Here is an 11,114-nt window from a genome sequence, read left to right as displayed (position 1 = left end):
CTTTCTCCTTTTAATTGATGTATGCATTTAGAGATATCAATTTTCTTCTAAGTACTGCTTTGGCTACATCCCACAAATTTAGAATTTTTCTCATTGTTGTCATTCTCTTTAATGAAATTGTTAATTTTTTCTATGATTTGTTCTTTGACCCATTCATTCTTTAGGATTAGATTACTTAGTTTCTGATTAATTTTTAATCTGTGTTTCCATGGCCCTTTATTGAATACAATTTTTATTGCATTATGTTCTGAAAAGGATGCATTTAATATTTCTGCTTTTCTGCATTTGATTGATTTTCATGCCATAATACATGGTCAATTTTATTTGCTTGTTTTTGGCTAGGCAAGGGGGTTAAGTGACTTGCCCAGGGTCATACAGCTAGTAAGTGTTATGTGTCTGAGGCCAGATTTGAACTCAGGTCCTCCTGAATCCAGGTCTGGTGCTCTATCCACTGTGCCACCTACCTGCCCCTACATGGTCAATTTTTATGAAGTTTTTAATGCCCTAATACATGGTCAATTTTTGTGAAAGTGCCATGTACTACTGAGAAAAAGATATCCTTTTTATTCCCATTCAGTTTTATACATAGGTCTATCATATCTAACTTTTTAAAGATTCCACTCATCTCCTTAGTTTCTTTCTTATTTATTTTATGGTTAAATTTATTTATTTAGCTCTGAGAGGGGAAATTTGAGATCTCCCACTAGTAAAGTTTTATTATATCTTCCTCTGGTTCATCTAAATTCTCCTTTAAGAAATTGGATGTTATGGCATTTGGTGCAGATATGTTTAGTATTGATATTACTTCATTTTCTATGGTGCCTTTTAATAAGATGTAGTTTCCCTACTTATATCTTTTAATAAGGTCTACTTGGTTTTGTTTTGTCTGAAATCATGATTGCTACACCTGCCTTTTTTACTTTAGCATAATAGATTCTGCTGCAACCCCTTATTTTAAATCTGTGTGTCTCTCTGTTGTTAGTTTTTTTTTTTTTTAGTGAAGCAGTTGGGGTTAAGTGACTTGCCCAGAGTCACACAGCTAGGAAGTATTATGTGTCTGAGGCCGGATTTGAACTCAGGTCCTCCTCAATCTAGAGCCGGTGCTCTATCCACTGTGCCACCTAGCTGCCCTGTCTCTCTGTTTTAATTGTGTTTCTTATAAACAATATATGTTGGATTTTGATTTCTAATCCATTCTACTACCCAATTCTGTTTTATGGATAAGTTCTTGCCATTCACATTCACAATTATGATTACTAACTGTGCATTTCCCTCCATTTTATTTTCTTCTGTTTATTCTTCTCTTTCTCTTTTTATCCTGTCTTTCCTCTAAAGCCTGTTGTGCTTCTAAACACTGCTTCCTTTTATCCACCCTCCTTTCCTTCCTCAAGCTGGTGGGTTAATGACTAAGTAGAGTTTAAACTCCTGACCCAGGCATTCAAGGTCTTCTAAAATTTGATTCCACACTACTATTCTATCCACACTACATATTACTCTCTCCTTCAAGTAATTTATATTCTAGTCAAATCTGGATTACTCTCCAAACCTTATTCTCATCCCTGCCCTCTCTTGCTACCATGCCTTTGCTAATACTCCATCTGATGCTTGAAAAGCACAGTGCCTGGCATGTAGTAGATGTTTATTAGACTGAATTGAAAGAGTTCCTCTCTACCTTCAACATTACCTTAGCTTGATTAGCTTTAGTTTCATGATTTATAGATCTTGCAATCCATTAAAATCCCTAGGTCTTTTTTTTTCCACATAAACTGTTGACTAGCTATATCTTTTTAAAACATTTAATGTGCATGTACACATATTTAAAATTTTTCCCAATTACATGTAAAAACAAAATTTCAAAATTTATTTTTTTTAAATTTTAAGTTCAAAATTTTCTCTCCCTCCCCGACCATATTGAGAAGACAAGCAATTTGATATAGGTTATATATGTTCAGTCATGCAAAATATATTTGCATGTTAGTCATGTGGTAAAAGAAAATCCAGACCAACTTCCCCCTAAAAAATAAAGAAAGTAAAAAATTTATGCTTCAATCTGTGTTCAGACTGCATCAGTTCATTCTCTAAAGCTGGAGAGCATTTTTTCATTGTAAGTCCTTTGGAATTCTCTTGGATCATTGTATTGTTGAGAAAAATGAAATACTTCACAGATCATTATCATACAATATTGCTGTTACTGTGTAAAATGTTCTTCTGGTTCTTCTAATTTCACTTTGTACCAGCTCATGTTAAGTCTTCCCAGGTTTTTCTGAGGGCATCCTGCTCCTCATTTCTTATAGTACCATAGTATTCCATTACAATCATATGCCACAACTTGTTTAGCTATTCCCCAATTAATAGGCATCCCCTCAATTTCAATTATTTGCCACCACAAAAGAGCTGCTATAAATATTTTTTGTACAAATAAATCCTTTTTTCTCTTTAAAAATTTTTTTTTGGAATGTAGACTTAGTAGAGGTATTGCTGGATCAAATAGTATACACAGTTTTATAGTCCTTTGGTCATAGTTCCAAATTATTCTTCAGAATGGTTGAATCAGTGCATGAGTCCACCAACAGTGCATTACATCCCAGTTTTCCCACATCCCCATCTATAATTGTCATTTTGCTTTTTTGCCACATTAGCTAATCTGATAAGGTGAAGCGATAACTCAGAGTTGTTTTAATTTGAATTTCCTTAATCAATAATGATTAAGAGTGTTTTTATATGACTTTAGATAGCTTTAATTACTTCATCTGGAAACTGCCTATTCATATCCTTTGACCATTTATCAATTGGGAAATGGCTCTTGTTTTTATAAGTTTGGCTCAGTTCTCTATGTATTTGAGAAATGAGGTCTTTATCAGAGAAACTTGCTGTAATTTTTTTAACAGTTATGATTACTGTGTAATTTCCTCCATCCTATTTCCCCTTCATTTATCCTACTCTCCTTACACTCAGTTCATCCTCAAAAGTGTTTTGCTTCTGACTATTGCCTTCCCCAATCCACCCTGCCTTCTATCAGCCACCTTCCTTCTCTTATCTTTCCCTCCTACTTTCCTGTAAGATAAGATAGATTTCTGTACCCAAAGGAGTATCTATGTTATTTCTTCTTTGAGCCAATTCTGATGAGAGTAAGGTTCAAGTGCTTTCCCTATTTTCCCCTTTACTGAAAAAGCTTTTTAACATATTTTTTAAAATGTGAGATAATTCAACTTATTCTACCTCTCCCTTCTTCCTCCCACCATGTTCCTCTTTCTCTCCTATTCATTTTTTTCTAGATTCAACTCATTGTGCCCTCTGTCTTTGTAGATTCCTTCTAACCACCCTAATAATGATCAAGTTCTTAGGAGTTACAAGTATCATTTTCCATGTAAGAATGTAAACAGTTTGATATTATTGAATCCCTTGTGATTTCTCTTTCCTGTTTACCTTTTTAGGTTTCTCTCCAGTCTTGTATTTGAAAGTCAAATTTTCAGCTGTCTGCTGCTCCCTTGTGGAGAGCAGGCCACCGGAACTGAGCTGGTGCCACGGCGACCATGAGGCTGCCCAACATACTAGTCATGGGTACACCAGGTGTTGGAAAGACCACACTAGGTAAAGAACTGGCATCAAGAACAGTACTGACATACATTAACGTGGGCAATTTAACACAAGAAGGACAGTTATGTGATGGCTTTGATGAAGAATATGAATGTCCCATTTTGGATGATGAGTAAGAAAATAAAATGAAAGAAGATGGAGTTATTCTTGATTACCATGATTGACTTCTTCCCTGAATGATGGTTTCATATAGTTTTTGTGCTTCAAACAGATAATTCTGTATTATATACAAGACTTGAAAAGAGGGAATACAGTGTAAAGAAACCACAGGACAATATTCAGTGTGAAATTTTCCAAATTCTTTATGAAGAAGCCATGACCTCCTACAACTACACACTGGCTGCCCAGCAATGTACCAGAAGAACTAGAAAATAATTTAGATCAGATAATGAAATGGATTGAGCAGCAGATAAAAGATAATAATTGAACCCTGAGGGCAAAGCATTGGACTTTCAAGGTTTTCCACATGATGGTTAAAGATTTTCTTGATTTCTCTTTCCCCATGCAGTAGAAATTAAGATGACATACACCAAATTTTACTATCCAGGCTTGTGTTGTAAAAGTAGCAGGTGGACAATATATAAAGTTTAGTTATGACTAAATTAATTTTTTTTTCTCCATGAGAAAACTGAAAACCCCCAAATACAATAAATAAGGTATGAAGGACTTTTTAAGTGTAGGAATATTTAGCATTCTTATTTATAAAATATTATAAATAAAGAATAAGCAAATTTGAGAAAACAGATGGAAATCTTTCATACTTGACATGAAAAAGAAAATGAAGGCTAGGAAGAACTACTGACTTAGAAATAAAAGAGTCTAAGGATAAAGCTACAAACATTTCATCAAGTGTTCTATTGGTGGTAAATTGCTGGTTTGTTTGTTTTTTTTAATCTTGGAAGTTGGTTATAAATTAGGATAGTCACAAAGTAAATGGTGAGATCTTTGAAAAAAAAAAAGAAAGTCAAATTTTCTATTCAGCTCTGTTATTTTCATCAGGAATGCTTGAAGGTCCTATATTTCACTGAATATCCATTTTCTCCCCTGAAGGATTACACTCAGTTTTGCTGGGTAGATAATTCTTGGTTGTAATCCTAAGCTCTTTTGCCCTCCAGAAGAACATATTTTACCCCTCCAATTCTTTAATATAGAAGCTGCCAAATCTTGTAATATCACATCTATGACTCCATGATACTTGAATTGTTTCATTCTGTTTCCTTGCAGTTTTTCTCCCTCACTTGGAAGCTCAAGAATCTGGCTATAATATTCCTGGAAGTTTTCATTTTGGGACCTCTGTCAGGAAGTGATTGGTAAATCTTTTTGATTTCAATTTTAACCTCTGCTTCTAGAATATCAGAGCAGTTTCCTTTAATTTCTTGAAAGAACTTTTTTTTTTATGGCTGTCAGGTAGTTCAAGAATTCTTAAATTATCTTTCCTGGATCTATTTTCCAGATTAGTTGTTTTTCCAATGACATTTCACATTTTCTTCTGTGTTTTTTTCATTCTTTTGAGTTTGTTTTATTGTTTCTTGCTGTATCATAGAGCCATTAGCTTCCACTGACCTAATTCTAATTTTTAAGGAATTATTTTCTTCATTGAGCTTTTGTATTTAACTTTCCAGTTGGTCAATTCTGCTTTTTTTTAAAATTTTTTAAAATTAATTAATTTATTTTTAATGTTCAACATCCACTTCCACAAGATTTTGAGTTCCAAATTTTCTCCCCATCTCTTCCCTCCCCCCACCCCAAGATGGCAGGCATTCTGAATACCCCTTTCCCTAATCTGCCCTCCCTTCTATCTCTACCCGCCTCCTTCTCTTATCCCCTTCCCTTTCAATTTTCCTGTAGGGCAGGATAGATTTCTATACCCCATTTCCTGTATATTTTATTTCCCAGTTGCATGTGAAAACAATTTTTTTTAGACTTTTGTTTTGAAAATTTTGGGCTTCAAATCTTCTCCCTTCCTCCCTCCCCACCCACCCTTACTGAGACAGAAAGCAACTTGATTCAGGTTATGCATGTGTAGTCATGCAAAACACTTCCAATAGTAGTCATGTTGTGAAAAACTAAGTATATCTCCCTTCATCCTATTCCGCCATTCTATTCTCTCTTTTGACCCTATCCGTCCTTAGAAATGTTTGCTTCTGATTACCCCCTCCTCCAAACTTCCCTCCCCTCTATCATCCTCCTGCTCTCTTTTCTCCCCCCCCCCATTTTCCTGTAGGGTAAGATAGATTTCCATACCCAATTAAATGTGTGGGTTATTCCCTCCTCAAGCCAAATCCAATGAGGATAAGATTCACTCATTCCCTCTCACCTTCCCCCACTTCCCCTCCCCTGTAAAAGCCTTTTCTTGTCTGTTTTATGTGAGATAATTTACCTCATTCTGCCTCTCCCTTTATCCTTCTCCCAGTATAATCCTCTCTCACCCCTTAATTTTATTCTCCAGATATCACCCCTTCATCTTCAACTCACCCTATGCCATCTATCTATCTATCTAGCTAGCTAGCAGCTAGCTAGCTAGCTAGCCATCTATATACATACATATAATTTTTTCCCTCCAATTACTCTAATACTGACAAAAGACTCATGAGTTACAAATATCATCTTTCCATGCAGAATTTAAACAGTTCAACCTTAATAAGTCCCTTATGATTTCTCTTTCCTGTTTACCTCTTCATGTTTCACTTGAATCTTGTATCTGAAAGTCAAATTTTCTATTCAGCTCTGGTTTTTTCATCAAGAATACTTGAAAGTCTTCTATTTCTCTGAATATCCATTTTTTCCCCTAAAGGATTATACTCAGTTTTGTTGGGTAGATGATTCTTGGTTGTAATCCTATTTCCTTTGCCCTCCAGAATATTATATTCTGTGTTCTGCGGTCCCTTAATGTAGAAGCTGTTAAATCTTGTGCTATCCTGATTGTGTTTCCACAGTGCTTGAATCATTTCTTTCTGGCTTGCAATATGTTCTCCTTGACCTGAGAACTCTGGAATTTGGCTACAGTATTCCTAGGAGTTTTCCTTTGGGGATCTCTTTCAGGAGGTGATCAGTGGATTCTTTCAATTTCTATTTTGCCCTCTGGTTCTAAAATATCAGGGCAGTTTTCCTTGATATTTTCTTGAAAGATGATGTCTAGGCTCTTTTTTTGATCATGGCTTTCAGATAGTCCAATAATTTTTAAATTATCTCTCCTGGATCTATTTTCCAGGTTAGTTGTTTTTCCAGTGACATATTTCACATTGTTTTCTATTTTTTTGTTCTTCTGAATTTGTTTTACAACGTCTTGATTTCTCATAAAGTCACTAGCTTCCAATTGCTCCATTCTAATTTTTAAGGAAGTATTTTCTTTAGTGAAGTTTTGGACTTCCTTTTCCATCTGGCCAATTTTGCCTTTTAAGGCATTCTTCTCCTCATTGGGTTTTTGGACCTCTTTTGCCATTTGGGTTAGGCTACTTTCTTAAGGTGTTATTCTCTTCAGTATTTTTTTGAGTCTCCTTTAGCAAGCTGTTGACTTGCTTTTTATGATTTTCTCACATCACTCTCATTTCTCTTCCCTGTTTTTCCTCTACTTGTCTTACTTCTTCTCAAAATCATTTTTGAGCTCTTCCATGGCCTGGGACCAATTCATATTTTTCTTGAAGGCTTTGGATATAGGAGCTTTGACTTTGTTGTCTTCTAGGTTGTATGTTTTGATCTTCTTTGTCACCAAAGTAAGATTCTACAGTCTGACTCTTTTTGCACAGTTTGCTCATGATCCCAGCCAATTACTTGAGTTATAAACTCTTTGTTAAGGTAAGGATCTACTTCCAGTGTGGAAAATGTACTGTTCCAAGCTTCAGGGGTTTTGTGCAGCTGTTTTCAGAGATACTTCTAGAGACCTGTAAGTTTTCAGTTCTTCCAAGGTTGTATGATCAAGGATGAGGTATTTACTCCTTTCCTGGCCTGTGCTCTGGTCTATGAGTGACCACAAGCAGTCTTTTCTGTCTTGGAACTGTAAGAAGGATTTCTTCTTCACCACCACTACAAGCTCCACCACTCCAGTGCTCCTCATTGGAGGAGCTCCTCCAGGACTGCCACCCAGAACTGTGATTCAGATTCAAGCACAGGCAAAGCAAGAGAATCTGGCACCAGCAAAGAGATCCCTGCAATCCCCCTCTGATCAGCCACTTTATTCCCCTTCAGTCTGTGAGCCAGAAGCTCAGGAAGTAGCTGCTGCCCCAGGGCCATGCTTGGGGACTGAGGCTGGGACTGTGCTTCTCTCTCACCACTGCAGACACACACTTTTCCTACTGACCGTCTAAGTTGTCTTTGGTGTTCATGGGTTGAGAAGTCTGGAAACTGCCACAGCTGCCTGTAGTTCAGTCCTATAAGGCCTGCTGCAGGTTCACTGAGTCCTGGTTTGCCTGCATGTCCATGCCAAACTGCGCTCCTCATCCCACCCAGAGTGATATGCCTTTCTAATCAACCATCCAGGTTGTCTTGGGCTGGAAATTTGTTTCACTCAATCTTTTTGTTGGTTTTGCTGCTTTAGGGTTTGTTTGGAGTCATTTTTTTAATAGGTATTTGGAGGAGTTTGGGGGAGAGCTCAAGCAAGTCACTGCTTTTACTCCACCATCTTGGCTCCACCCCCCATCAATTCTGCTTTTTACAGAGTTCTCTTCAGTGGATTTTTGTGCCTCTTTTACCATTTGGAATATTCTGGTGTTGTTTTTTTTTTTAAGCATTATTTTCTTTAGTATTTTGTTATGCTTTATTTTTTTTACCAAGCTATTTGCTCTTCTTCATAATTTTCTTGCATTACTGTAATTTCTCCACCCAGTTTTTCCTCTACCTCTTTTATGTGATTTTTAAAATTCTTTTTGGGCTCTTCCAAGAATTCTTTTTGGGCCTGAGACCAATTCACATTTTTCTTTGAGGCTTTGGATATAGTAGTTTTGATTTGTTGTCATCTTCTGAGTTTGTGTTTTGATCTTCCCTGTCACCATAGTAACTTTTTATGGTCAGGTTCTCTTTTGTGTCATTTACTCATTTTTCCAGGCTATTTCTTTACTTTTAACTTTATGTTAAAGTTTGGCTTTGCTCTGGAGATGGAGGAGTCACTGTCTCAAGTGTCAGGTCTTTTGTGCAGCTGTTTTCAGAGCTAGTTCTAGAAATCTGTAAGTTTTCAGATCATCCAAGATGGTAGGCTGTAAGGAAAAGTGTGTTTACTACTCTCCTGGCTGGTGCTCTGGTCCGTGAGTGATCATAAGCACTCTTTTTTTGCCCTGGAACTGTGACCAGGGTCCCTGCTCTCCTGACCTTCAACTATGACCCAGATCTGCATATGGGCAATGGAAAAGAGTCCTGAAACCAGTACTAGCAAAGAGACCCATGTAATCTCCTTCTGACTAGTTGTCTGACCCCTTACCTAAGTCTGTGGGCTAAGAGCTTCAGAAACTGCTGCTGATTCAGTTACCCCAAAGGCCCACTACTGCCTTGCTTGAACATTGCCTGGATTGGACTGTACTCCATTCTTACCCTAGTGCCACAGACCTTTTCTGTCGACCATCTAACTTGTCTTGACCTGCAAAATTATTTCATCCTGTCATATTGTGGGTTCTGCCACTCTAGAATTCATTGTGAGAAATTAGTTAAAGTTGTTTGGAGGGGAATTTGGGAGAGTGCAGGCAAGTCCTTGCCCTTTCTCAGTCATCTTGGCTCTGTTCCCTCCCCACAAATCATTTTGAAGGATAGAATGTAGTTCCTTTTCACTCCACGACTTAGAATCTCTCATTTCTTTCAAGGTTTAAACCAGGCACTGCCAATTGTGGGAAATCATTCCTAATTCTCCTTCCTGATTAATACTTTCTCCTTCCCCAGATTATCTTGCATGTGTTAGCACTGTAAGTGTTGTATATCCTGCCTACTTCTCTTTAGCATGTAAATTTCTGGAAAGCCAAGATTAATTTTTGTCTTTGTACCTGCAGCATCCAGGACAGTACTTTGCATTTGGTAAGAGTTAATAAATTCTTATTGAATGAAGAAAGTGGTGATTATTGACTAAATTTTAATTATAGTAATATCTATAGATCACATGTAGACATGCTTTCTTACTCCCCAGTAAGATCAATAATTCAAAATTGTATATAGTTTGAATCACCTTTTGGGAAGCACATTCTACAATGTATTACACAGAATGAATTTAATATGAAGGACCAATATTTGAACAACCTGTAATTTTGGCAAGGTACTTGTATTGAATTACTATGATTGATTTAAATTTTTTTTTTGGTTGAGCAAGATGCTGAACACAGTAGAGGTTTAATAAATATGTGTTGAATTGAATGAAATTGAAATGAATTAAACATATTTGAAGTAACCAGTGTGACCTCTTCTCTAAGAAGGAACCTTGGTGAAAAAGTAAGGAATGGTGTAGATCAGTGGTGTTCAACTCAAAGAAACAGGGGCCACTAAACCATACATAAATAACTTTATGGTCTGCATATTAACTTAGAAAAGCACATTTTATCATTACATATTTGACACCTCTACTGTAGGTAACAGAGGAACATCACAGAATCTCAGAATTAGAAGAGGTCTTATAGATTATCAATCTTAACCCATGCCAGAACAAGAAAGGCCTCACCAATATCCTTAGTCATTCTCTACCTGAAGACTTTAATGATGGTCAAGACATTTCACTCCACTTTTGGCCAGCTTTAATTATTAGTGGAAGCCATGACTCAGGACTTCTTCAAGACTTTGGTCTCACATGGACCAGGTCCAAACTTGGTGGCTGACAAAAAAAGGTTACCTATTTGTTGGCTAATGTCACTGCCTGAAATTTCCTCCAGGAAATCTCCAAAAATAGCCCATGTATAGCTCATATTTAGGTTTTACTAACTGTGGGTAATAGGGTCCTATACACTCAATGTAACAAATGCACATCAGGTGTGGAGTACCAGGAAGAAAATGCAGAAGACACAAAGGACTTCCCAAATCCCACAGATACGTAAAACACATGTAACACTCAACTATCACACAAATTTTCACCCTCAAAGGCTATAACATTTTACAGTTGCTGAATAAGCAACATTCCTTTCCATCAGAACTACACTGACCCCGGCTTAGGAAGGTTCATATCCTTTGTTTCTCCATGTCATTGGTTTCTCTTGCTCCTTTAACCTGAGAGGGAAGATTACCCACAAAGGAACAGGGAGAGAAGGAACAAGTATTTATATAGTGCCTATGTACCAGTCATTGGGCTTAAAGCCAGTTCTTAAGAAAAAAAAAGGTTCTAGTGATCAAAAGATAAAAATTTACATTCCTGATTGTGCAACAATAGGTCCTAGGCCAAGCCCTACTTGGTCATTGTTTGGGTCTTGATTATCTCAGAGTGAGCAGAAGTAGCAATTTTTTCTATTTTGGTCAGAAACCCTGAGAGTCTTCCCCTTTTGGATTGATTTTTTATTTTTTGACTAGGTAAAGAGGCCATTCTCTGCCTCATTTCTTACCTAGCCTTAATCACTGAATGG

At 36.8% G+C, this 11,114-nt stretch overlaps 1 pseudogene; it reads left to right on the top strand.

Annotated features, from left to right (window-relative positions):
* The first annotated feature begins 3,533 nt into the window (after positions 1-3,533).
* LOC110202521 (adenylate kinase isoenzyme 6 pseudogene) lies at positions 3,534-4,024 on the top strand (annotated as a pseudogene).
* Positions 4,025-11,114: the final 7,090 nt, after the last annotated feature.

This window comes from Phascolarctos cinereus, unplaced genomic scaffold, assembly GCF_003287225.1.
Source record: "Phascolarctos cinereus isolate Bilbo 61053 unplaced genomic scaffold, phaCin_HiC Scaffold_726;HRSCAF=1367, whole genome shotgun sequence".
NCBI lineage: Eukaryota > Metazoa > Chordata > Mammalia > Diprotodontia > Phascolarctidae > Phascolarctos > Phascolarctos cinereus.
The sequence above is the reverse complement of the archived record's forward strand: the minus strand, read 5'-3'. Positions and strand labels throughout refer to the sequence as shown.